The sequence below is a fragment of the Triticum urartu genome, chromosome 6 (genome assembly GCF_003073215.2).
Source record: "Triticum urartu cultivar G1812 chromosome 6, Tu2.1, whole genome shotgun sequence".
NCBI classification, from domain to species: Eukaryota; Viridiplantae; Streptophyta; class Magnoliopsida; order Poales; family Poaceae; genus Triticum; species Triticum urartu.
The window spans coordinates 164,441,222-164,467,186 of NC_053027.1; positions in this window are offsets into that span (position 1 = coordinate 164,441,222).

Consider the following 25,965-nt stretch of genomic DNA (forward strand, 5'->3'; position numbering starts at 1 on the left):
CGGATAAATGTAGCACCAGAGACTTTAAATAAATTTCATTCAGAGGCTTGCCATCGAAGTGCGCTTGCCTCAGGTAGGAACGATACATCATCAACGAGTGCTTGAAAAGCGCAACCAACCCTTGCTCGTCATCGCAATCCAGTTTTCGCCTCGCCTATTTAGAAGAATGAAATCTTGTGTCTTTTGTCAGCAGAAACATATGCAGTAATGACCATGAATTACATTAGTACATTACTTACGCGTAAGTTGCGGAGGAAGACTGGAAATTGTTCTGTGTCTGCGGTATAATGTTTCCATGAAGGAAAGATGTGCACAAAGTTCCTGACAAAAACATAAGCTTCATCTTCTAAACTAGGAAGAAATGGAATACGGCTCCTATTTGCTGCAATTGGGGCTCTCTCTGGTTCAAAAAGGGATTTGGAAACTGGATTTGGTGTACTCTTTGCTGGAATGGGGGTTTTGCGTCGTACAGCTGGTGCTATGTCAACTGGCATAATCATACTGTTTGCTGCAGTTGGGGTCTGCTGAGTTGGGGCATCAGAAATGACCAGTGTAGTAGGGCTAGAGTCTGCTAGAGTTGGGGTATTTTGTGGGTTAGGTGATATTGCAAGTACACCTAATGGGCTATTTGATTTATCAGGTGCCACTACCTTTTCCAAATACTTTGCTTGTGCTCCTCCATGATCAGCAATCACCCTCTTCCTTTTGAACGTCTGATACACAAGAACAACATTTGAATGGATAAATATGGTATGATGACAGATGGAATATGTACTGAAAATGGATAGGCAGGGCGTATTCACATACACGATGTGTAAAATAAGCTAATGGCAGTTCAACAAAGTAGAAGCAATGCAAAGCATCAATTGCAAGATATGTGCGAGCAATGTAACCTTGGAAAGTTAGAGCAAGTACCTTGATGGGTGAATAAGATATGGCATCTTCCTCTGACTCCTCCACTAGGGAGCTACATTGACTTAGGTCTCCCTCTAGCTAAGAATCACTGTTAGGATCATATTCTGAGCATGAATCTGTAGGTGGAGAGTGTTTGCATTGCATTGCATCCAGACTTGATTTCAGTCCCTTAATGCCAAGTTTGACAGCCATGGCATTGTTCTGCTTTATTCTTTTCATGCGCGCAAGCTCATAATCATTATGATGCTGTTCAGAATCTGAGATTCATGAAAACATAAAAAGTAGTCAGATTATCTATGGAATGCACTGCGGTTTCAACTCGGAGAGTGTCTCCCTATAAACCCCTGCATATGCAAAGTTCACCTCCCCAACCGTGCTGACCAGACCACACACAGAGATACACACCCGAGCGGCGAACATGCATTTTTGAAACTAAATTAGGAACATTTAGCTGACCAATTAAACAACTCTATTTTAATAATATCAGATTCATATTTGAACAACTAAGCTTGTTTAGCTTGATGGGTGGAGCAGTGTTATTATGACACGAAGCATGTATACTGATCATATAGTGATCATAAAAGGGCGAAACTCTAAGCATATATTTTTTAGCAAAAGAGGGTTTCCCCTCTGATTTCTATTAAAGAAACCACCACGGAACCAACATGATCAATTAAACCCTAACCATGATCAATTAAACTGTATTATGGATGTGCCATGGCAGATTTGAAGCTGCAAACTAGAGAAATGATATTTAGCATCCATTGTTTGCTTCGAAATAAGAACTAAATTCTAAGAGCTGAAAAGAAAGTAGAGTAACCAAGTTAAGATCTATTTTCTGGTTGAGATCAAAAAGTTGAGGAGATATGAAGTACCACCTCTCTCGCGGTGCCGTGTAGGCATCGGGGGTGCGATGGCTGTCGGTGGCGTTGAAGCAGATCTGCAACGGTAGACGGGTGCATCGGGGGATAACTCCCGTTGTGGTGGAAGAGAAGGTCGTATGAGCGGCCCCGGCAACGAGGACGACGGTGCCGATGAAGCGAGAGGACGCGATGCAAGGCTATTGGTCCATCATCATGGATGAGAAACGTCCATCTCTAGCAGTGGACGACGCGGTCTTGGTAGGCGCTCCGGCATGGTGGAGGACGGTGGCGATGGATGTGGTGGAGGACGGCGACGATGGATGGGGTGGCGGACGGAGGTTGGTGTGGGAATGGGGTGTTCTAGCGCGGACGGTGTATGAATGGGAAAATGGAGGGAGAGGTACGGGGAACCATGTTTTTGGGATGCACCTGTCTAAAATATGGGAAAGTTACGAACTTATCCCCCGTTTCAAATTTGGACGTCTCGTCGGTTGGGGATAGGACGGTAATCTCGCATCTCCCAAATATTTGCCGGTAACTATTTCGAGCGAGGAGAGGGTGTTTTGCCGCCCACGGTTGGCGCCCACGGTGTATGAACGGCGCTAATAGGTAGGGCGGTTGTGTCACGTCTGATGGAAGTTACACATCTGCCCCTATTTAAAATATTAAACTACATCTATTTCGGACGAGGAGAGGGTGTTTTGCTACCCACCGTATATGAATGGGGAATGGAGGGAGAAACAGAGGTCTTTCGGACGAGCTTGAATCAAATGAGTTTTGCCGTCCATGTTTGACGCCCACCGTGTCGGAATGGGCTCAGAGGCGGTCGTGTCACGTCTAATTGAAGTTACTAACCTACCCCTATTTAGAGCAGTGGAAATCGGGCCGATGGATTGTCCGTGTAATGGGTAGACAGTAATTTCCATCTCCCAAACACTTGGCTTCGGGCAGCCGATGTGGGAGTGGACATTTTGCTGTTTCTTTCGAATTTTGGGACAATAAGCATCACGTTTACCCTGGCAACTAAATTCGAATCCATTTTGTATTCCTATATGAATCTTTATAAATCATTCTATGTGTTTTTATATATCTTCAAAAGGACGACAAAGATGTATTCCACTGTCATATATGAATATGGTTTACAAATGCCGATACTCAAATTCAGAAACTCGAATCCAGTTTAAGGTGAATTTGAATATTTGGAACACTTCATGTCCAACTCAAATGTCACACGCAGCATAGTGTGTACTCCCATTTAGATATGTACACAAGCGATGTATCAAGGTTCAAATACCGAGTCAATCAACCAAGAATGTACGGAACTAACAGACATATAAACACTTATAGAGTATATGGATAAATAATATCAACTAACATACATAAGCCAGGCCGCTGGATAAATAATATAAACACTTATAGAGTATATGAACTCAAATAAAATTACAAAAAAACAAAAAAACAATTATTACATGATCTCTAAAACAAATGGTTTGATTGATTACATGAATAGACAACACAAAGGTTATTTAACTATGGAAAGAACATTTCACCTATGATTTACCAAGTAGGAATTTAATTTCCTTTTTTCCTTCAGGACCTTAACAATCTGGTCAGTCTCAGCTTGCTTCATTTTGAAATCCACCAAATATTTAATGGTTGTCTTGAGTACTACTTGTGATTGTGCTGTTTGCTTCCTCAACATGTCAACTTCATCTCTAAGTGCAGAAGCAGAATCTCTTTCTACCACTACTTTAGCCTCTAGAGCATCAGCAGTTGGCAATTCATAATGCACGATTGGGCCGGTGCCACTGCTGTGGGATGATGCAACGTCCATGGGGACCTCACTCTTTGATCTTGGGCTAACCTGTTTTGCCATTAAAGTTCCGATTGGATTCAGAAAAGTTGAAGTTAGCAAAACATCTCAACTGGGAGTTATAACAGCAAACCAGTTAAACAAACAAGGAATTAAAGAGTTTCAATTAGATGCTGAAAAGTAGTTATTAACATCATTGTAACCTGCTGTTGCAGTAGCAAAGCAGTTAAACAAACAAGTAGATATTTAAGTTAAGGAAAACAGGTAATTCTTAACAGTAAGTATCAAACTCATAGCTAGGCGTAGTCTACAATATGATTAACATGCTGTGTCGTTATGTAATCAGTAGCAAACTAAATTAAGCCAAGCAACGTAATTGAACAATTTTGCAATAAGTGGCTAACTAAAATTCCGAGAAGCAGGTAACTGAACTTACGCTAGTCCTTTGTATAGGCACACTGTAACATCTTTTTCGCTTACAAAGTTGTACGAAGGAGTCCATGGCATCAATTGCTTGGATACGCAGTCCCAATACTTATTTCTTCCCGCACTGCATGGGTAAGTCGAATGGTTAATCTGGTAAGATGGTGCGTCCTTGATATGTTATATGAGGACTTGTAGTCAGAATAGTTGTAGCCAAACACATCACACCAGCTTTTACTATATATTTCATGCGATTACTTTTGGCATATCAAGATCTAAGGAATCTACAATAGGATGAAAAGACTGGCATCCTTCACATTATTGGCAAACTCAGTTCATAGAAACTAGCATTTCAACCATTCTGTGGGTAAATCAAAAGCGCCACTGGAATATTTTTCACTATCCAATCATACACGCAAAAAGGGGTGACTCCACCATAGGGGCTGGTATGGGCGGCCGCCTTAGGTGGCTGGAAAGTGTGCACCTAGTTTGAGTCGTCCAGGTTGGCCCATGCTAGTTTTGTTCGTCCCAACGCACGAGCAGGCAATGTAAAAAATGAAGAAAAATGTTTCAATTTGGATGGGCCAATAACATAAGTGCAAGGCAGGCCCTATAGCAGGCTCGCGGCCCAAACGAGCACCTCCCATATCGATCGACAGCAGGAAAAATCCCAAATCATTCGCTCCAGCCTCCAGTCTGGTCGCTCCTAACATAGCCGCCGCTGGACAGACCGACACAGGACTTCCTCGCACCCTCGTTGGAGGACGGTGTTGTAAAACTGCTTGTATGTACGGAATCTATGATAAAATGAAACCAATTTCTAATTATTTTATAACTCCCCTAATCAATACTGAACTGACTGAATCTGATGTATCTAATCAAGTTTCCGGTGCAAACATACAAGCTCATGTTGTTCTTGAGCCTGAAGTGTCTAATGAACAGACTGCTGATGAAGGATTTGATGCAAACATTTTACATGCTCCTGGTGATGAACATATAGTGTCTAATGAGGGATCTAATGCAAGCATTTTGCAAGCTCATTGAAGGATTTAGTGTCTAATGATGATCTACTATTTTGAGAGAGACAGAGATTTGCAAGCATTGATGACAAGCAAATTATAGTGCATTTTCATAGCTTGAGGAAACGTCGAGGCCATCTACCAGAAAGTCCCCGTATCATGACAACATAGCATAAATACTTTTCGAATCTGTTGTTTGAAACTATTGGCATACTTGTGCAGGATAGATATATTGATATGCAGTTTGCGCACTGGTTATACGTGCAATTACACTTTGATATTTTCAGCCAGAGAACGAATAATTCAAGCAGGTACAGACCTTGTTTGTAGTCCTTGTACACCATGTTGCATTTTGTGTTTTTTGGTGCTTGCATCATTTAGTGTTTATAATCTGAACTACTTTGGATCATTAGCTGGTTTTCAAAGTGCATGTAGCTTCACATTTCTCAAGTTATGTTGATTTCCAGAGTGCAAGTGCCTTTGTATTTTTTAAGTTAAATGTTCGTCCCTGGTAACTTGAATTCGTGGATCAGCCACTTCACACAAATCATACAAGAATGCCAGTATGAATTAAATGAAATGTAGGGACTTACGCTAGCAAGTTGTACAGGCTCACTTCAGCTCTGCTTGCGCTTGGGATGTTCCATGTACAAGTCCATGTTACCACTTGCTTGGATGTGCAGGCCTTGTGCTCCTTGCATCCCCCTCTGCATTTTTGACACGGCGAATGGTTGATCAAATAAGAGGAATCGACCTTGATGTTGTACCGGAGGACAGATACTTACAAGGTTATACGGGTGTGCAGGATGTGTACCAGATCCCATAGCACCGTCATGCTTCGCTAAAAATATGGATTTGCTTGTTTTAGATGATATCTCCAGAAGAAATAAGAGTTAAGGTCAGAGTTGCATAGCCGGCTAAGCTAAGAGAGCAGTGAAAGGATATCCAAACATCGTTGGAACAGTGCACAAGGGAGTGATGTGTGGATACCTAGTTCGGGCCGGCGTTTGGGCATGCTCGCCTAGCTAGAGTGCGGGTCACTTCAGAGCCATTGAGGGTGATGCGCTAGTGTTGGCTGGCCGCGCACGGATGCAGATCTTGAGTGGCAGCGGAGCGCTACGATGCGGTGGACGAGACCGTTGGTGAAGCCCCAACGGCCTCGGGGGGTGGAGGTGCGACGATGTGCTCGGTGAAGTAGCCCCGGTGAGCTGGGAGACGGCGTCGGTGAAGCGCACCTGATGCCGTGGAACTCGGTGTCTGTGAGGAACGTCGGTTGCGGTGGCCGACGTTGTCGGTGGACCACCCGGTGCGGTGGACGAGGGCGTAGATGAGGTAGCTCCGGTGCGGTGGTGAAGCGCGACCGTCGTCATCGTCCGGCACAAAGGTGGGGAACAGTACGAGGGGCGATTCGAGGGTTGGCGGCGAATTAGGGATTTGAGCAATTTGGGCGCGGAAGGGGACGATGGAGAAGAGATATTTTGCAGGGCTGGAATTGGGGCCGCCTGATATTTCAATCCGAAATGTGGAAGCGCGAACTTATATTGTCGTCGTCCTTTTTTTTGGGGGGGCAGGGGGTGGGTGGCTGGGTGCTACGCGTCCGTCCGACACAAGCGACCACCCCGACAGGACTATGCTTCGGTGCCTTAAGGCACATGCCTTTGTGTCCATGACATATGGGCCCAATAGGTGGCTGGCTCACATGTCAGTGACCCAAAGGTAGTTGCCTTTAAGGCACCGAAGCAGCGTCCACCCCGACACGACCCTGGTTTGCCTACATTTGAGAATGCAAATGAATCTTCTTTCATTTGCAAAAAAATCTGTATGTATTACCATGCCTGTGTTTTCCTTGCAATTATTAGTCATTCGAAACAAGATACTCCATCCATTCACTTTTGTAAGTTGTTTCAGACAAATTAAAATGAACTGTTTTGCACATTGTCTGAAATGTCTTCAAGGTCTTATAAAAGTGAACAGAGGGAGTACTATAAATTAATTAATGAGGAGTTATTTGAAAAAAATTTGAAACGGTACCCACGCTAACGTGGATTAGATTGTGTGTCACATAATTAATTATTTGAATTAGAGTGTGTGTCATGTAGTTAGTTATTTGAATTAGAGTGTGTGTCACGTAGCGATCTCCAATTCTAACGTGGATTTCGCATTTCACTGTATCCACGCTACTTTTTTAATACAAATTCATATGTATATGATGAACACCATGGTAGTGAGAAAACTTTTGGATGGATTCAAACATATGCCCTACAAAATAGCACAACAAACTGAGTCAATGTCAACTTTTCGAAACTTAGTATGGCACGAATTCGAAATAATTACCCGTATGCCTGGTCCTCGGTTCAAATCTTACAATGTACACCGAATTGAAACATCGATATTAAGTCTCCTACTATGTACATTCAAATGTTGTTTTTAGCCCCCCCCCCCCCCCCCCCCCCCCCCCCCCCCCCACAAACCCTACATACTTCCTGTATCGGTCAATCTTCCTCTCCTAACCACCTTAGGAAGCTATTGGTTTCCAACACACGTTCATTCTTTCTCTCCATGTTTCGATCTCTTAGTCTCTCAACTACACAACCCTTTTTTCCACTCTGTTACCAAATGTATTTACCTCACACACTCGCCATTGCACCCCATGTCGAGCTCTCTCTCTCCCCCCTCTCCCTCTCGCACTAAATACATGCATTGCCTATCTACCTCACACACCTTGGATTAATTTGTGTAGGCATTTATTCGGGTCGGTTTAGATTATATTTTTGTAGCATTCGGCCCACAACTACTCCAATCACCATAGCGGGTAATTAAGCTACGTGGAGCACCTAATATGAGCACCGGGGAGATGTTGGATCAAAGATGTAGCGGCACACACGAGGCCTGAATGTTTTATTTGCAAAAAAACCTTTAGAGAGTTAGGAAATTGCGCATAATTACAAAGACTACTCCCAAGCCATTGGATCTCACTTCCAACAGTGTAAAAACTCGTATCACCATAGTATCTAAGCTGTGGGGTGGATGTGATATTCTATGCCGTTGTCATTTTTGTTCGTAAACTTGCAAAAAACCTGTAACTCGTGACGTTACTTGTCTATCCGCGCAAAGTGTTTGTTCAAAAAAACCATCCTACACTGAAATATCGGAACAACACACGGGGGTCCCACTTGTCATTAATCCAATTTGGACCTAAAACTAACAAATCTGAAAGACGAGATTCGAACTGGCAACCTGGACTACAAAGCGTAAGTCGATAGCCTGAAAAAACGAACGGTTGTTGGCTTTGTCCCATAACTTGATTTTATACAGTACTTGCGTTGAGTAGGGTAGAGGGAGTGCCTCGTCAACACGTGCATGACCGTTATCTCACTTACTGGTGGGTCCCAGGTCTGCGATCTCAATCTCTCTTCTCTCCATCGTCTAACCTTTGCACGGGCACACACGAAGAGCGGCGCTAGCTTGCCATGGTGTTATTACAACTAAAAAAACTTGGAAAATAGAAGAATCACCTAGAACAAGAGACGTTGTGGCTGGTCGAGACGGAGCTAACCACATCTATCCTCTGTGCCACGTTTGCATGATGAAGGTGTGTGGCTAGTGGGGTGTTTTCAACCGACTGGCTGGGTCCCGAGGTCGAACCATAGGTACTCTACTATGTCTATTACAGTATATTTTTACACGCACATTTTTCCTCTGTGCCGAGACGTGGCACACCCTACCGCACGGTTTCGGGTCCTCCTGGGTGGTGCATGCATATATTCTTCCTGACGTGGGACACCCTACCGCGCGTTTTCTGGGTCCTCCTCGGTCATAGAGCCGAAGCAAGTAAATGAGTCGTTAAATCACAAAAGGCCACCTTTCCCACCGAGTACATCAGTGAAGCACGGTGGCTAGCTAGTTGGGCTAGTTTGACCGATTAGCTAGGCCGCCGCCACATTTGTTTTTTCACCCCTTTTTTTATCTACTTGCCGGCAGGTAAATTTAAATATCCACCGCGGTGTTGCTCTGGTGTTTGGGTGCGGCAGGATTTTTAGTTTTTTGATTGACGGGAGCAGGCGCGGCAGGATTTTTAATTTTTTGATTGATGGGAGCAGGCGCGGCAGCAATTAGTCACGATGACTCAGCATGTATCCACTGCTCCCTGATGTGAGAAGTCGTCTACTGGTGTTTTACCGTGGTGAAAACCAACAGATTCCCCGCTCCCTCCGCCTTCCCGTAGATTGCATTGCCTTTCAACCATTTCGCCCCCTTTGCTTCCTCTCCCCATTGCTTCTACCTGGTGCCATGGCGGCGCAGCAGATCACGGAGTCTGAGGTGAGGCTCCTAACACAGGAGCTCCATGCCAAGGATGCAGAGCTCAGGGCCAAGGACGTGGAGCTCCATGAACTCAAGGAGGAGAGGAGTGCCATGCTCCTCGATTATGTGCGAGAGTTCACGGAGCTTCAAAAGCGGCAGGCGTCCACCACAAAGATGCTCGAGGCGTTGGCGGCATTGCTGCAGAAACCGGGAGATACGATAGGCCAAAAGGGGAGCCGGCTGGAGCGCGAGCGGGCCGATCGTGACGAGGTCCAGGATCGCCTCAGCCACTTGGTGAACCAAGTTGACACACACGTGTTGTGGCTGCACGATGCCTACCGTCATGCTAGCGCGACAATGCCGGCCGTCGGGCTAAACCCTCTGCATGGGCATGTCCATGTCTCGGCACAACATGACCGTTGGATCAAACTCAGACGGTGTAGATCAATCACTGTAGCACAAAGCGTGTGGGTGTGTTTGGTTGCATTCTCATCCGAATATAGTTGTTTCCTCTTCGTTTATTTTTTTCAACCTACTAGTGTCGACTCATGCACCCTTCATGCACTCTGCCAAACACCCAAAAGTGGGTCGAGAAAGGAACTTTTGCTCCCATCCCGTGCACCCTTCATACACCCTACCTAACACTATTCGTGGAGTACTGTAGCACCGTACTCTCCATGCGCTGTGGACCTAGTTCTGTTAACATTGATCTCACCGTCCATTCTCGACCAGATAGTCGAAAAAGTGGTACTATGTTACATATAGGAGTAGTTGACATGTGCACAACATCATTTGTTATCGTCATATCTTACTACACTAGCAACAAGATTGTATAGTACTGACGTATGAACCACTGCACATGCCTAGTAGTAGGAGCACTGTGTATGTTCAAGTGGCTGCCATGTCTCGCACTCCTCCATCGTAAGAGTCGAAATGCTTGCTGTAATCATTTTTTTCTTCCGAAAAACAATGGACACGCTCTAGTGTGCGGATCCTCCTCCAGCCATGCACTAAATTACTCACTTTCGCCGACGTGTGGGACAACCAGCATCGGGGTCCACTAGCCATGCACTAAATTACTCCGTCGTAGAGTGATGGTAGACTACCCCGATCGAAGCGCCACAGTAATGCCCAATGATCCGTCAAATCACAAAACACCCTCCTTTCCAGCAGTAAGTTGGACAGACGAAGCAACCATCATTTCACTCTTCTCTCTCAGCTTCGTCTCTACCCAACCCTCGCTTCTGCCTCATCTTTTTCCTCATTTCTTCAAGAAAACCCCGACCTGCTTCTGCCATTTTTCTTCTCTCCCAAAGAAGGAAAGGTGAGCGCATCAATGGTGTTGATTCTGGCCAAGGCCCGGTCTTGCAACCCCGAGACTGATCCTATAACTCCCTCTCTTTTCTTCTTTTGGGTTTGTGATTATGGTTTCTTTTCTTTTATTTCTATTTGACAGTTTCTTGATGGATGCTGGAGCACCGGCCGAAGTGATGTCTATGGCTCCGGCCAAAACCATCGAGGCTCATGGTACGAACAAGCGCAAGCACCCTGCCGAGACTACAGCAGACAAGCTCAAAGCCATCGCCCTGTCCAAGCCCCCCTCTCCGGGATCCCTCATTAAGAAAGTCCAGGTAATATCTCTTCTTGATGATCTTTTTCTCGATCTTGATCGTGTTTTTTCATCTAACACGCAGTACTAGTACTAGTAGTACAACTTTATGGGTGATCTTGCATGCAATTTTTGTGTGCCAAATGAAGGTTCTAAATCCCTCTTTTGACCAAAACATGCGAGAGGTTGACACTGATTTCTTATAGATTACTTTCAACTACTCCCTCTATCCCAAATTTCTTGTCTTAGATTTGTCTAGATACGGATGTATCTAATACTAAAATGTGACTTGATACATCCGTATCTAGACAAATCTAAGACAAGAATTTTGGGACGGAGGGAGTACTTTATGAACATCAATGCTACCTTTTAAGAGGGTATATTTGCCTCAGTAACTTGTGTTATGGATATTGCATTAATCCGTCTGCTCTCATGCCTTTGAAGACATGTTCTAGTGTCTTTGTTCACTCATTTCCTTGCGTATATGTAGTCATATATGGAGTATAATATCGAAAATCATCTTATATTTCTCAAAGGAGGTAGTAATAAAATATGGTTTTTGTTTGAATTAGAACCAGGTCCGCGGTGGAGATGAAGTTCTCAAGGTCATGCCGTGCGAACTGGAAGACCTGATGATGAGTTCTACTGCTGAACTATCCAGCTGTTGTGTCCTTGTCGCCATGTGACTTGAACTAGTGTTTTCCTGTAGCATTGTTGTCAGGCGTGTTCTCGAGGCTGTACTTGACCACAACAATTTCCTGGCTGTGCTTTTGATTACGAAGGGTGTGGTTCTTGTAAAGCTTCCCAACAAATCTGATGCGGCCTGTCTTCATCATCATGTTTATGAGTGGAAAGACCACTCTGTTAGGTTCTCCAAGGTTGACAAGATGGTGATGGTGCATGTAGACATCTCACACGAAGTCCATGGCCTAGTCAGTTATGCGGGGTTCATCCCGTAGGTCGGTGGCAAAAAATAGTCTGCAAAGTTTAGTTAGTGCAACTTTGCTTGTCTGTAGTAAGTACTATTGTTCAGTACTTGATTTGTGTTTGTGAACCCTGTATTGTTTATTAGTACTGCCACTTTTGGTTTGTGGTCAGTCCTGAGAACGGTCTATGTTAATGTCTGTCCACTCAATTCAGTCTGTATATTTTGAAGTATCCATATCATATTTTTTGTGAGGACGGTCTATGAATTATGATTACACTCCAATATCTGTATGTATTGCAGGGTTTTTCGCACCGACCAGGATTTCCAGCCCCATACGATTTGTCACGACCTTTGGACTGTCCTGCTTGTGGGAGTAGGCGGGGCCCCTGCATGCCACACGTAGTTGAACGATCAATCTTCTATTTAGTACTTCAACATAGTGATTTCTTGGTAAGGATTCACTCATGTCACATCAAGTAAATCTTATTGATTTACTGTCTAAGTCTTATTGATTTAATGTCATGTTTTCTTTATTTTCCTGTAATTTTACGATGCAGGTTTTGCCATGTGACATTCATCATAGAATAAACCGTTTGGTTTGCTCTATGATGGCTATTTTTGCAGGTTTCACTTATTATGTCGTGTCAGTAACGAAGGCACTGTCCATCACTTATATTACTGGAAAAAATTGGATCAGGCTGTTGTCTGAGTACAAGCTGAATCCCTATGATGAACTGCAGTTTGGTTTAACAAAAATGCCACAATTAGTCCTTCTCGCGTTTAAAAGAAATGAAGAAAAAGACTGGACCTTAGTCACAGATCGTAGTCAAGTTAGAAAGCTGATCATAGCGGACCAGACACGATCACCGCTGTCTTGCATAGATCGAGCACAGACAATTGCTCTAGCACTGATAGCGGCAGCAGCTCAGTCTGATCCCGCTGAAGATTGGGCACCGACTGCGTCAGCGGATCAGTCTGATCTACTAGAGGTTCGGGCATCAACACCGGCACCTGCTCCGACACTGGCACCAGCTCTACAAGGAGCACCATCTTCGGCAGTGGCAGCGGCTTCGGCACCTGCACCAACACTTGCACTTGCATCTGCTCCAGCCCGTGTAGTTGCACCGGCAATAGACTGGGCTGCAGTTCGCACTTCATATACAAAAGTCCTTACAAAAACCGACGTGTCCACCTTCTTGGTAAGCATTGGCCGCCCAAGTGCTTCGTTCTTTTTTCTTTCCATGTTGTTTCACATGATTTACTGTGTTGATCTAACTATTTGGGTATGTCTTCTTGTTTGCAAACAGATAATTCCTAAAGCAACGAGGGAGTCGTTCAACAATCCGGGCGACCGCGGCCAAGTTTCTCTTACCATGCGCAGCCTTGTGTGAATGAACCTGCTAAATATATCGTAAGTACAAAGGATGGTCGCATGATGATTGATGCTAAAGGATGGTCAAGGTGCAAATCTAAATCATATATTGCGGTAGGGGATGATGTCAAAATCGAACTTTCTCGGCAAGGAGGCTGGTCCAAATCAACTTTGAAATTCTTCAGTAGCAGCACGCAACTGCCTAACTGATCTATCCTCAAAGAGATTTTGATGTAATAATCTGGCATTGGTGAAACAAGTGTCCTGTGTGTATAAGTAGTATGATAGTATTATTTATCACATGGTATATCATTGATAGAATTGCAACTCTGATTGCTGGTTAGGAACTGTCATTCGATTTCATTCCAGCAGCTGCCGTTCTTTATTCAATTTTGTGTATTCGCCTTGCGACAGCATCTAGAACCAGCGCCGTACCGATCGCTTGTAAGATGAAAAGTGCTGAGGTAGAACACATGGGCCCCCAAACATGCAGGGTCGGCCTGTGGCCCAAAGTCCAGAACCTGGTTTCGAGAAGCACTAGCTCAGTGCAGAAGTGGCATCCTCCCCCTACTGTGGGTTGGGCGAAGATGAATGTTGATGCTGCGTTATCTCGCAATGGTGAAAGGGGAGCCCTGGCAGTTGTCAACCGGGATCATACAGGCTTCTTCCTTGGAGCATCGGCACTGGTGTGCAAAAGTGTTACTGATCCAGAGATCCTAGAGGCAATGGAATGTTGCGAGGGGCTTATCTCTGGCTCTTGACTTAAACCCGCAACAAGTTCAGATTAGCACCAATTGTTCAGCAATATTCAAGCATATCGGAGAGGCATACTTGGGGCCCAGCAAAGTTATTATGGACAAGATCAAGATGAAGAAGAATATGTTCCAAACCATGGAGATCATACATGAAAAACGCGAGTGTAATGTTGAAGCACATGTGCTCGCAAAAGCTGCTACTTCTTTACCCTGTGGACGCCATCTTTGGCTCATAGGAACCCCCGAAATTATTTGTATACCTATGACTGTTAATCTTCAATAAAGCAGCTTTTATCCCTCAAAAAAACATTTGAGTATTACATTCTTAGCTGAACCCCCATAATGCTTGTGTGTTGCAGAGGGAGTATTTTTCTCGGCAAGGTGAGCATGTGATATAAAAGATTTATATATTTCTTTACAGAGGGAGTATCTCTCTATCAAAAAATATATTTATGTGTAACTATTTACTCCTGTCTTTCTACTTCCTTTCGCTGATATGTGGGGCAACCGGGAACGGGGTCCACGTGCCATATGCACAAATTAGAGTGCACAACTTCATGGTAGACACACCCCGGTCGTAGCGCCGCAGTAATGCCCAATGAGCTGTCAAATCACAACCCCCCCCCTTTCCAGCTTTAGCAGTAAGCTGGACGGACAAAGCGGCAATATTTCACTGGGCCTGAATCCCTCTCTCCCTCATCTGCTTGTTCAAAGAAAACTGCCTCTCGGTGATTGCATAAGGTTTTCTCATGGAGAACCAGGTATGAATTCTTCATCCATCCCCGATAAACCCAAGTCCCTTGGTCGCAGGTAATCCTAGGATGGCAGCTGCCGCCGTTGATGCATTTTTCTTCCTACTGAATCTAGTGTGTTTCATTTGCAGTGCCCAAAGTGCGAGTACCCTATAGGTTTCTGCGCCCTCGGCGAGACGCCACACTTGTTCCTTCTCATCCTAACACAGCATTTTGAAACGCGCACAGTATGTTCCTAGAATCCTCTTTTCTATCCGGGAGGGTGGGGGTTTTTTGAACATGCTGTGATCTCATATTATTTTTCCTGCAGTGTATTATTTGCTCTGCCAGAACACATGTACTCAAGATGCTCGGCCTTGCCATAACTGAATACACTAGTTTAATGGTCACAGTGAAGACAATCCATGGATATAAGTTCCGAGTTGGGTTCATGAACCAAGAAGATCGCTGCTTTTTTTATGGCCGAACTTGGATAAACTTTCTCAAGTGTTACGGACTGAAAGTTGGCGCACGAATGTTGATGGAAATAGCAGAACATGGTCTCATCTTCACTGCAATCTTCCACCCCGACATTGTTCCAATTGTTCATCCATGTTAGTTTTGTATCTGGTTCTTGCTTGTTGCCTCGATTACTTCTTAATCCACCTTCTGTCTAACTAATCACAATTTAACTTTAGAAGTAGCAACGAATCTCTCACGAAGATGCTACTTCTAACTAATATTTTCTTATAATTGGTGGCACGTGTAGGTTTTTTCAGAGTAAAGCAGTCTGCTCGTTTGTTACTCTGTAATAACTCGGCTGTTACTAATGGCACTGGAGTTGAGTGGATCGACATACACAAGTTCCTACATTTTATTGATCGTCTTGAGGTCCTTGTGGGGCGTTTCAATGGTGGAAGGCCACGTGGGATATGTGTGCCACTGCTGCACTCGTTGAACAGGTCCAACTGTGTCGAGAAACTTATGGTACGAGCTGTTTTCTATTATATATGTTGTTCATAAACTATTGCTTATACATAGTTTTTCAGCTGTGATCTTCTTGAAACAGGAACTGCCGAGTTCTATTGTTCCTATACAGATGCCTGACCATGGCCGGGTCAGACTTGCGCTTCGCCACTACATGATGTTTATGTCGACCTACTCAATTCCCCTTGGAGGTGAAAAGATACTTATTCATGGGTGGTCTCAAATAATGAAGGCCTGTCCATCTTGGAGAATAGGATAGAAGATTATGTTCATGCTTTTCCATGGCTCTAAAGCGAATATCTTGTTTATTGACCACGTTGCGAGATGAAGCCGCTTTCAGAAGGTTTTGGATGCGCGGGGTGGCGCCTGGGCCTTGTCCTAGGGCTTGGCGGCCTCACCCTTGGTTAACTGTAGGCGAAGTAGCACCGTTCGAGGCGTGCTTTGTACGGTTGAACCTGTATAAGTACTCATACTGCTTTCAGCTTTGGTTGTTAAGTGCCCCTGCTGGTTTTAGTTAAGGTTGTTAAGTACTATAGTTTGTCATGTTTCTTCAGTCCTTTCTTCCTCCAGCCGCCAAAACCAAACCAGCGCCGGCGGGGCCGCCTGTTTCCGCCTCCCACGGCTGGCTGCGCCTCAGCGCACGCATCACCGCCCCACCGTCTCCTAAATCGTTAACGCCGACGTCCTCTGCGCGCTTTCCTGCACTCGCCGCAGCGCCGCACTCTCGCGTTGTCAACATGGTCAACAAATAACAAGAATCGCTAGAAGTACGTGGAGAGGATGATAGTAGGGGCCCACCACGTCAGCGTATGGAAAAATAAAATGCTTCCTCCTAGTGTTTTCCTGACATCTGGGACCCACGACATTGTGAGCGTATATAGTCAATAGACAAGAGAACAACACAAGATCGGCTGACACCTGGGATGTAGCTACTCGAGCAGTATTTTTTTGTTTGGTATTGTTGAGACGGAGCAGGGTTTGAACTGGGCTGTGGCCCGTCTAGCCCAGGCTTATATTTTATGTTCACCATGTGACCAGCCCAGCTATTTTTTTCTTTGTGAAAATGAGCCCATTTTATTTTTTCTGAAGAATACTCAATCTAGGCCTACTTATTTTTCGACGCCCTAATGGGCTGCAACTCTTTCAAGACGCCTGCAAATCTAGAAATTAATATGAAATGGGTTGTAAATATAAAAACAGATGACGAATTGGCAATTACTTCATAATTTCTGAATTTTATTATATTTTCAGATTCCTATTTCACTAGGCATTAACCTAATTTAAATATATCTTCAAAGTACTTTAAATCTGGCTGGACATTTTGGTATTAAAAATAGTTCGGAACCCACAGAAATATGCAAAATTGGCCCTGGCCAACCAAAAAATGACTGTAATAAATTGCATAAGAAGTTGCCATGAGCTATATATAAATTATTAAAAAAAGAGGGAGTGCTCTGACTTGTGGGCCGGTTTAGTTGACGCGTATGCAAGATTTTTTTAGTTATTATATACGTCAACAAACCATTCTAGCAGATGTAACCGTTGGATGTCAATCCAACGGCCGCTGTGTTTCTTCAATCTCTGATCTCCTTGCTCCAGCCGCCAAAGCAGCGCCGGCGGGACCGCCTACTCCCGCCTCCCGTGGCCGGCTGTGCTGCCGTGCAGGCCTCGGCGCCCCCTACTACTCCCACCACTGGCCAAGGCATCCCTCTACTCACCCACACCCCCTGTTATTCTACGGCGACGGCAGCCTCACACTGCAGCCGAACCGGTGAACGCTCATACTCCTCTCCGCGTGGGAATCCACTGCCGCGTGTTCCCCGGCTCCGCGTCGTCCCCTTCCTATGCCTCGCCGTCGTCCACCGCCGTGGTGCTCTCAGCACGGCGTGGTCAATGTGGTCAACGACCGACTTCCATCGGAACAGTACTGTACGTGGAGAGGCTGACAGCTGGGTCCACGGCAGCCGCAAGGAAGTGCCTCCTTATTATGCGCAAAATAATTATTCCTCCACCTGATAGCGGGAACCCACCGGACGGGTCACCAGTATTTTGCGAAAAAATTGTTTCCCCATGACTGCTGGGACCCACCGGACGGGCCACCGTATTTCGGAAAAAATGTTCCCCCCACTGTCAGCTCGGACCCACCGGAAGTGCCTCCTTATTACGCACAAAAAAATGAATACTCCCCCGCCTAGCTGGGACCCACCTTGGTGGGAGGCTAACTTGTGGGCCTACTAAGTTAACGGGGACGAAGGCCTTTGTCAACTTAGTCAATATGAACGATTCTAGATCCAGTGACCGTACGATGTCCATCCAACGGCCGTAGTGCTTCTTCAACCTCTGGCCTTTTTGCTCCGGCCGCCCAAAGCAGCGCCGGTCGTGCCGCATGCTCCTGCCTCCCGTGGCCGGCTGTGCTGCCGCGGAGGCCACACCGCCCCCTACTATTCCCACCGCTGGCTAGGCCCTGCGGCGACGGCACCCTCACACCGCAGCCGAACCAGTGAACCCTTGTACTCCTCTCCACGCGAGCTTCCACTGTCGCGTCTTCCCCGGCTCCGCGTCGTCCCCTTCCTAGGCCTCACCGTCGTCCACTACCATGGTGCTCTCGGCGCGGCGTGGTAAATGTGGTCAACGACTGACTTCCATCGAAAGAGTACTGTGCGTGGAGACAGTGACAGCTGGGTCCACGGCCGCAACAAGGAAGTACCTCCTTATTACGCGCAAAATAATTATTCCTCCACCTGAGAGCGGGGACCCACCAGACGGGCCATCGTATTTCATGAAAAAAACATTTTCCCCTGACTGCTGGGACCCACCAGCTACATCTTCGCACGCAAGGAAGTGCCTGACAGTCGGGACCCACCTGGTCGAAGCGTACGTAGCGTTGCCATTCTGGTCACAAACGTGTACGTACATATATACTAGTCGATGAAGAGGCGCGCATGTGTCGTAGTAGAGGCGCGCACATAGCATGTACATGTACGTACAGCGGCCAGGGTGCAAGAAAGAAAATACGGCCACGTATGTGTACATACGGGCGGGGACTCAAACGCCTACTCGCGCATACGTACGGTCAGGGCTCGTGTACATGGCTGGGTCGGAACGGAGAAACAGTGTCGTCGTCGTGTTCATGGGGAGGCAATGGAATGCGTCGTGTTCATGGGGAGGCAACGGAATGCGTCGTGTTCGTCGGGAGGCCTTGGACGGAACAGGTGATGGAAACGAGGCCTGGCGTGCCGCAAAACGGAGGAAACGACCTTGTGTTCGACCGGTCACGTTTGAAAAGGGTTCCTGTTCATCGGGAGGGGTCTGGCGTACCGCAAAACGGAGGAAATGGACCTCCTACGGTCGAAACGGGGGTCCTGTTGATCGGGAGGGGTGTGGCATACCGCAAAACGGACGAAACAGACTTGTGTTGGAGCACTACGATCGAAACGGGGGTCCTGTTCATCGGGAGGGGTGTGGCGTACCGCAAAACGGGACTCCACAGGTTACTATACATCTCCACCGTCGACCCCCTCTAGCCTCCACGAGCTACTGTTCATCCACCGTCGACCTCCTCTAGCCTCCACCTACGACTGTTCATCCCCGGGCTCCTGTTCATCCAGCCTCCACCGAGCGCTACTCCACCGGCTACTGTTCAACCAGCCCTCTCCACGGGCTCCTGTTCAACCACCCCTCCACAGGCTACTGTTCATCCTGCCCTCCACCGTCTACTATTCATCCTGCCCTTCACGGGGTGGTCCTGTTCATCCAGCCCTCCACGGGGTCCTGTTCATCCAGCCCCAACCGGCTCGATCGATCGGGGTCCTGTTCATCCAAAGGAAACACCACAGGGTCCTGTTCATCCATCCCCACCGGGAACTGTTCATCCCCCCCCCCCCCGCAATGCTCACTGTTCATCCAGAGGTAGTATCGATCGGCTTCAGTTAGCAGCAGTAGCGAAGGAATCGCTCGATCAGGTTCAGTTAACAGCCATCGATCGATCGCTCAGGTTCAGTAATGCGTAGCCTGTAGTGCAATCGCTCGGGTTCAGTTAGAGCCCAACGCCTCGCACACACGCGCGTACATGTATGAGAGAAACACGCATCGCTCGGCCCCCGACCTCCCACCGTAACCGGGAACTCCCCGAAATTTTCCTCCCCCTCACTTCTACCATGGTTTTTTCCGTCATGGACGGCCCAAAGAATGTCATGCAGCTGCGTCTCCGGCCCACCTAGGACGAAAAGCCCATTTTCTGTCATGATTTTTTGTCATAGAAGTAGGAGCCCACCACATCTATGATGATACCGAGTTTTGTCACAATTTCGTCATAGAAGTGTCATATGTATGACAGAAAAAAATTTGTTCGGCCCAAAATGTCACGGATGTGTCTTTTTTTTGTAGTGTCAACAAGTGAAATGTGATGCAAATATTTTTAGGAGAGTTGTCCTGTATGTGTTTTAGGAAGAGATCCCTGTCGGTGTGAAAACCGGCGGATCTCGGGTAGGGGGTCCTGAACTGGCGTCTAGGCCGGATGGTAACAGGAGACAGGGGACAATTTGTTTTACCCAGGTTCGGGCCCTCTCGATGGAGGTAAAACCCTACTCCTGCTTGATTAATATTGATGATATGGGTAGTACAAGAGTAGATCTACCACGAGATCAAGGAGGCTAAACCCTAGAAGCTAGCCTATGGTATGATTGTTGTGTATGGAGTTGATCCTGTCCTACGGACTACAACCCACCAGTTTATATAGACACCGGATAGGGTTAGGGTTACACAGAGTCGGTTACAATGGTAGGAGATCTTGAATATCCGCATCGCCAAGCTTTCCTTCCACGCCAAGGAAAGTCCCATCCGAACACGAGACGAAGTCTTCAATCTTGTATCTTCATAGTCCAGGAGTCCGGCTAAAGGTGTAATCCGGCTATCCGAACACCCCCTAATCCAGGACTCCCTCAGTAGCCCCTAAACCAGGCTTCATTGATGACGAGTCCGGCACGCAAATTGTCTTCGGCATTGCAAGGCGGGTTCCTCCTCCAAGTCCTTCATAGAAGATTGTAATCACCAAGAGTAGTGTCCGGCTCTGTAAAATAAGTTTCCACATATTGCCATAGAGAGAATAATATTAACACAAATCAAATCTGCTGACGTATTCTGTAGTGCACCATCACACTACAGCCAAATCCTTTACTCGAATCGTTTTTACTTTCCCACCTCAGCATGTTTTGCGAGGCGGTTTCCTTGGCACGTCTTGTCGAAGCAGAGATCGTGTAACCTTTTTACGGGATTCTCATTAATACGGACGTGGGTAACCGAACCACGCCATTTATCACGGCACTCGGGAGGCAAGCGAGTTTTATCAGGCAGGTGGGGACGCATAACCGCATCCTCCTATATAAGGGGATAAGGATCCACCCTACTTACCTACGCCTTCTTCCTCCCTTGCCTACCCATCTATTGCGCACCCGAGCTCCAGCGCCCAAGCCCGCACTTCCCACCTCAACCTTCTCCAGCAATGTCCGGAGCGGGAGGCAAATGGATGGTCTCCACCGTTATGGAGGGCAAAATCAAGAAGCTAAGGAAGGCCGGTATCTATCCAAGGACATCGCGCACCGGCTTCCCGAGGAGGGGCAGCTTATCCCCACCCCAAGGCCCCATGAGAGGGTGGTATTTCTCCTCCACTTCCTCCGCGGACTGGGTTTTCCACTCCATCCATTTGTCCGGGGGCTCATGTTCTACTACGGCCTGGATTTCCACGATCTAGCTCCGAACTTCATCCTCAACATCTCGGCGTTTATCCTCGTGTGTGAGGCCTTTCTCCGCGTCCGCCCCCATTTCGGCCTCTGGCTCAAGAATTTCAACGTCAAGCCCAAGGTGGCGAGCGGTAGCCAGGCGGAGTGCGGAGGCGCCATGGCGGGCAAGATGGCCAACGCCCTATGGTTCGAGGGCTCTTTCGTGGAGACCCTAAAGGGATGGCAATCTGGGTGGTTTTATATCACCGAGCCACGCGATCCGGAATGGACCGCGGTCCTTGAGTTCCGATCCGGACCCCCCACGCGGCTTGTGTCCTGGAAAGAGACGGGCCTGTCGTGGGGCAACGAGGAAGAGGTAGCCGGATTGCAAACATGCATCCGGTCCCTGCTAAACAAGCCAGTCCGGCTAGTTAATATAATCCAGGTTATGCTCGTCCGCCGGATCCTCCCGTGCCAACAACGGGATTTCAATCTGTGGGAGTTCGACCCGGCGCAGCATCAAACCCTCAGCGGGCTCTTAGACACAACATACGAGGACGCCTGGAAGATGCTATTCAAGGGCGCCGAGGCTCCCGCATCCGCTTCCAAGGACCACGGATACAGCTTGCAGCGTCGTGCTAGCAAGGTATGCCATCTACACCTTTTACAGGACGTTGAGCTTTTTTCATAGATTGACTCTATACGGGATCTAAACTCCCTTACCTTTGACAGGCTTGGAGGGCGGTAGACGAACCAATTAACTATCCGGCTCCGCTGCCCGAAGACCCAGCCCCAGCTCTACTAGTGAAGCTGCTGGCTCCGGCGCCTTATGTGGTGCCGGAAAAGAAGGCCAAGAAGAAGAAGACCACGGGGACCCGGAAGAGTACCCGTAACGTGGTGCTGTCGGACTCGTCATCTGACGAGTCCGAGATGCCCTCTTCCCGTGAAAACGAGGAGGAGGAAGAAGAAACCTCTCCCCCTCCAGCGGGGGAAGGAAAGAAAAGGAAGGGCGCCCCAGAGGGGGGCCGAAGGGTCCAAGAAGAGGAAAACCCCTCCGCCAGACTACGCCCCCGACGCCGACGAGGGCGAAGAGGAGTGGCCGGACAGGGCCAGGCGTCCGGTGAAATCGTAAGTGTTCGGATACCAGAGTAACTCATGATATTTCTTTTGTTGCACAGCTTTCCCTAACGTCGAATATAATCATGCAGCCCACCCCGGGCCAAACTCAACGAGTCGTCAAGCGGCTCCCTGGATTCATCGGACGTGAACTCTGTTCCGCCCGCTGTCTCCCCCCGCACTACGGATGACGCCAAAGTGGTGTCGCAACAAGCTCCGGGGAAGGAGGAGGTGGTCCTGGAGGAGCTGCAAGGTGACCTCCCGGACCCCAGGAGTGAAGGGGACAACACCCCCAGGGCTCCAAGTCCGGCTTTAAGCCGGACACCGTGCCGGAATCTTCAACGATTCCGGACCGCGGCAGGCGAACTCCTTCGAGGAGGAGCCAGCCTTCTGAGCCGGCAGCCCCCGTCCAACCGGAGGTGCCGGATAATTTGCTGGAGGTGCTTGAAGGCGCGTCCATCGACGAGGAGCACCGTACTATTATGAGTGCGGTGATCCGGAAGGTTCAGTCCGCAAAGAGCAGGCGAAATGAAGCTTGTGCTAGCCTCCTAACAGTCTTCGAGGTAAGTAAAAATATGTAAAAATATTACCGCATAGACAGTAGCCCCTGATGCTCTGTTTGGCGTTCGGAAAGAAAAGCCGAATAGAGGATCTATTAAATTTCGCAGGAGTCTAACAATAAAGTGTCAAATATGCGTATGCAGGCTTCGCTGCTAGCCACCGCCGCACTGACTGCAGAGGTGGGTACCCTGAAGCAGGGGCTCGAGCGATCCGAGCAAGAGCTCGGCCATGCCAAGCTCGAGGAGAACGAAGGTAAGAAATACCTTATAAAAGGTGCCTATAGAGAGGCATGATTGCAAAAAATAACAGGATTGTACTGCTTATTGTAGGGGCCATGACTGAGGTGGCGACCCTCAAGCAGGCGCTATCCGAGGCCGAAAAGAAAACGGCCGCGGAGCGCACCGAGCGAGAGAAACTTGGGACTTAGATCGGCGAGGTGCAGCAAGAGCTTCAGGCTCTCATGAAAAAACATGAGAGTTTGGAGCTTGAGTCCAAGACCCAAGCGTCCGAGCTCGCGATGGCCCTTGAGACTACCAAATCTGCCAAGGCCGAAGCCCAAAAGGCCCTCTGAGAGTTGGAGGAGATGAAGAAGATAGTAGCGGGTAAGGCATTCTTTATGCAAAGCGGAAATATAAAAGTAAACTACTTGTTACTTACCCGAATCCGGAGTTCTCCAGGGGCATTTGCAGATCTTCCCCGCAGCGTATCCGATGCCGCCACATTCTACCGAGCTGAAGAGGGCAGCTCGATGGAGAAGGTGTTCTGGTATCAGTAAGCTGAGGCCAGACACCCTGTGCCCTTGAGCGACCAGCTAAAACAGCTGGTCGAACTCCACAAGGCGGCCGAACAGGCCATGAAGGGCTTCATAGTTCGGCTGTGGCCCGGAGAGGCCCTGCTTGGGAGCTACTTCGGGCTGGTGCGGCGGCTGGTGGAGGCTTTTCCAAGGCTTGAGGTCATTAAGCGCTCCGTCTGCATTGAAGGTGCCCGTAGGGCCCTTGCCCGTGTAAAGGTGCACTGGGGTAAGCTAGACGGTGAGAAGCTTGTGAAGGACGGGCCGCCGCCGGGGAAGGAGCATCGCAAGCCCGAGAACTACTACAAGGATGTTCTTGCGGGTGCCTGCCTTGTGGCAGATGAATGTACTAAGGATGTAATTTTTGAATAAACTCGCTCGTTTTTATCCTGTGCGCTGAAAACTTGTTCATAAGCGCTTTAAGCAATGCTTGTTGAATTTAAAATATTATTTTCTATGCGGCCATTTATCAAAAATTTGAGAGATGGCTAGTCGTCGGCTTCTGCCCCCATGCCACTAGTGCTGGGGTGTTCGGGGATAAACCTGAGCACTCTTTTTCCCATAGTTTGGTCCTTCGAGGGAGGCGCTCAGCACAGCGAACCAGGCAATCGGACTATAATGCTTGAACACTCTCACTTAGCCATAGAACGTTATAATTTTAAATTTCAGCAAAGCCCCTAGTTCGGAAGACCGAGTTCGGGGCGCTATCCACGCCTTGGCTGGGGTTATCCAGCTCCTCGCTCGAAGCGGCATAAGCCTTTAGGGACTCGAAAAACCTCTCGAACAGCGACCGGTCTCTCGCCTCATCATGACAGTCAGTTTTAGCTTTCTCCACTGAGGTGCTTAACCCAGCTCAACCGGGGCACAATCGCAGTGGTTCTCCTAGTGCTACCTTAGCTGATATAGCGGAACGTAAGGCACCAAAACATAGGAGCCGGGAAAACCCAACTATTGACCCAAATCATGATTCGGAGCCGATGCATATAGTGCTATAAGTTCGGGGTGCCGCACTTGTGAAAGTGTACGGACTTCTCACGCCATATTGAAGGGTACTGAAGCCCCTGGCATACTTGTCGTCCCACGGTGTACGGGTGCAACATGTCATTGATGAACATATATATGAAAAAAGTAATGCAAAAAATAGACAAAAAGCTAAGCATTGTTTATGGAGGGGCTGTTTATCAAAGCCGAACGATACAAATAGTGCGGTAAGCAAAAGATATTTGGACTATTCAGTATGTCCTAACCAGGGAAAGGCCACGGAATTTTATTTAAAATAGGTATATTGCTTGTAACAGAGACCACCTCGGGATTCCATAATGCGGCATGGCTTGTCTGCCTCCCTGGATCTTGCATCGTCTATGCGGCAGTCGAATTGCCGAACAGGTCGTCCAAAGTATGGAGTCCTGAAAGTAAGAAAAAAAGAATCCGGCAGCCCCTGGTACGTTTTAAGCCATGTTTTGGGCGTACCGTTATTGTGCCCCTTCCTCTGTGCCCATGGTATTTCAAGGGCGTAGTTATGTACGCGAGGTACTGGTTTCGCTAGGTCGCGAAAGCTGGGGTTGGTGCCACATTGCTACGCTTGCTCGGAGTGTGCCAGGCGGTCCTGCTGTAGGTTACTCCGGGCGCGCTTGGTAGTGTCTGGCTTTTTAATGGCCGGACTGGGGAATTGCCGAAGAAGGCTATTTTGTACCTCCGCTGCGAGAGCCACCGTATGCTCCTCCGTACGGAGGGAGCGTTCGGTGTTTCCGTTGACGGTGATTACTCCTCGAGGGCCTGGCATCTTGAGTTTGAGATATGCGTAGTGCGGCACCGCATTGAATTTTGAGAATGCGGTTCGTCCGAGCAGGGCGTGATAGCCACTGCGAAACGGGACTATATCAAAGATTAACTCTTCGCTTCGGAAATTATCCGGGGATCCGAAGACCACATCAATTGTTACTAAGCCTGTACAGTTGGCTTCTACACCTGGTATGACGCCTTTAAAGGTCGTTCTTGTGGGTTTGATCCTTGAGGGATCTATGCCCATTTTCCGCACTGTGCCTGATAAAGCAGGTTCAGGCT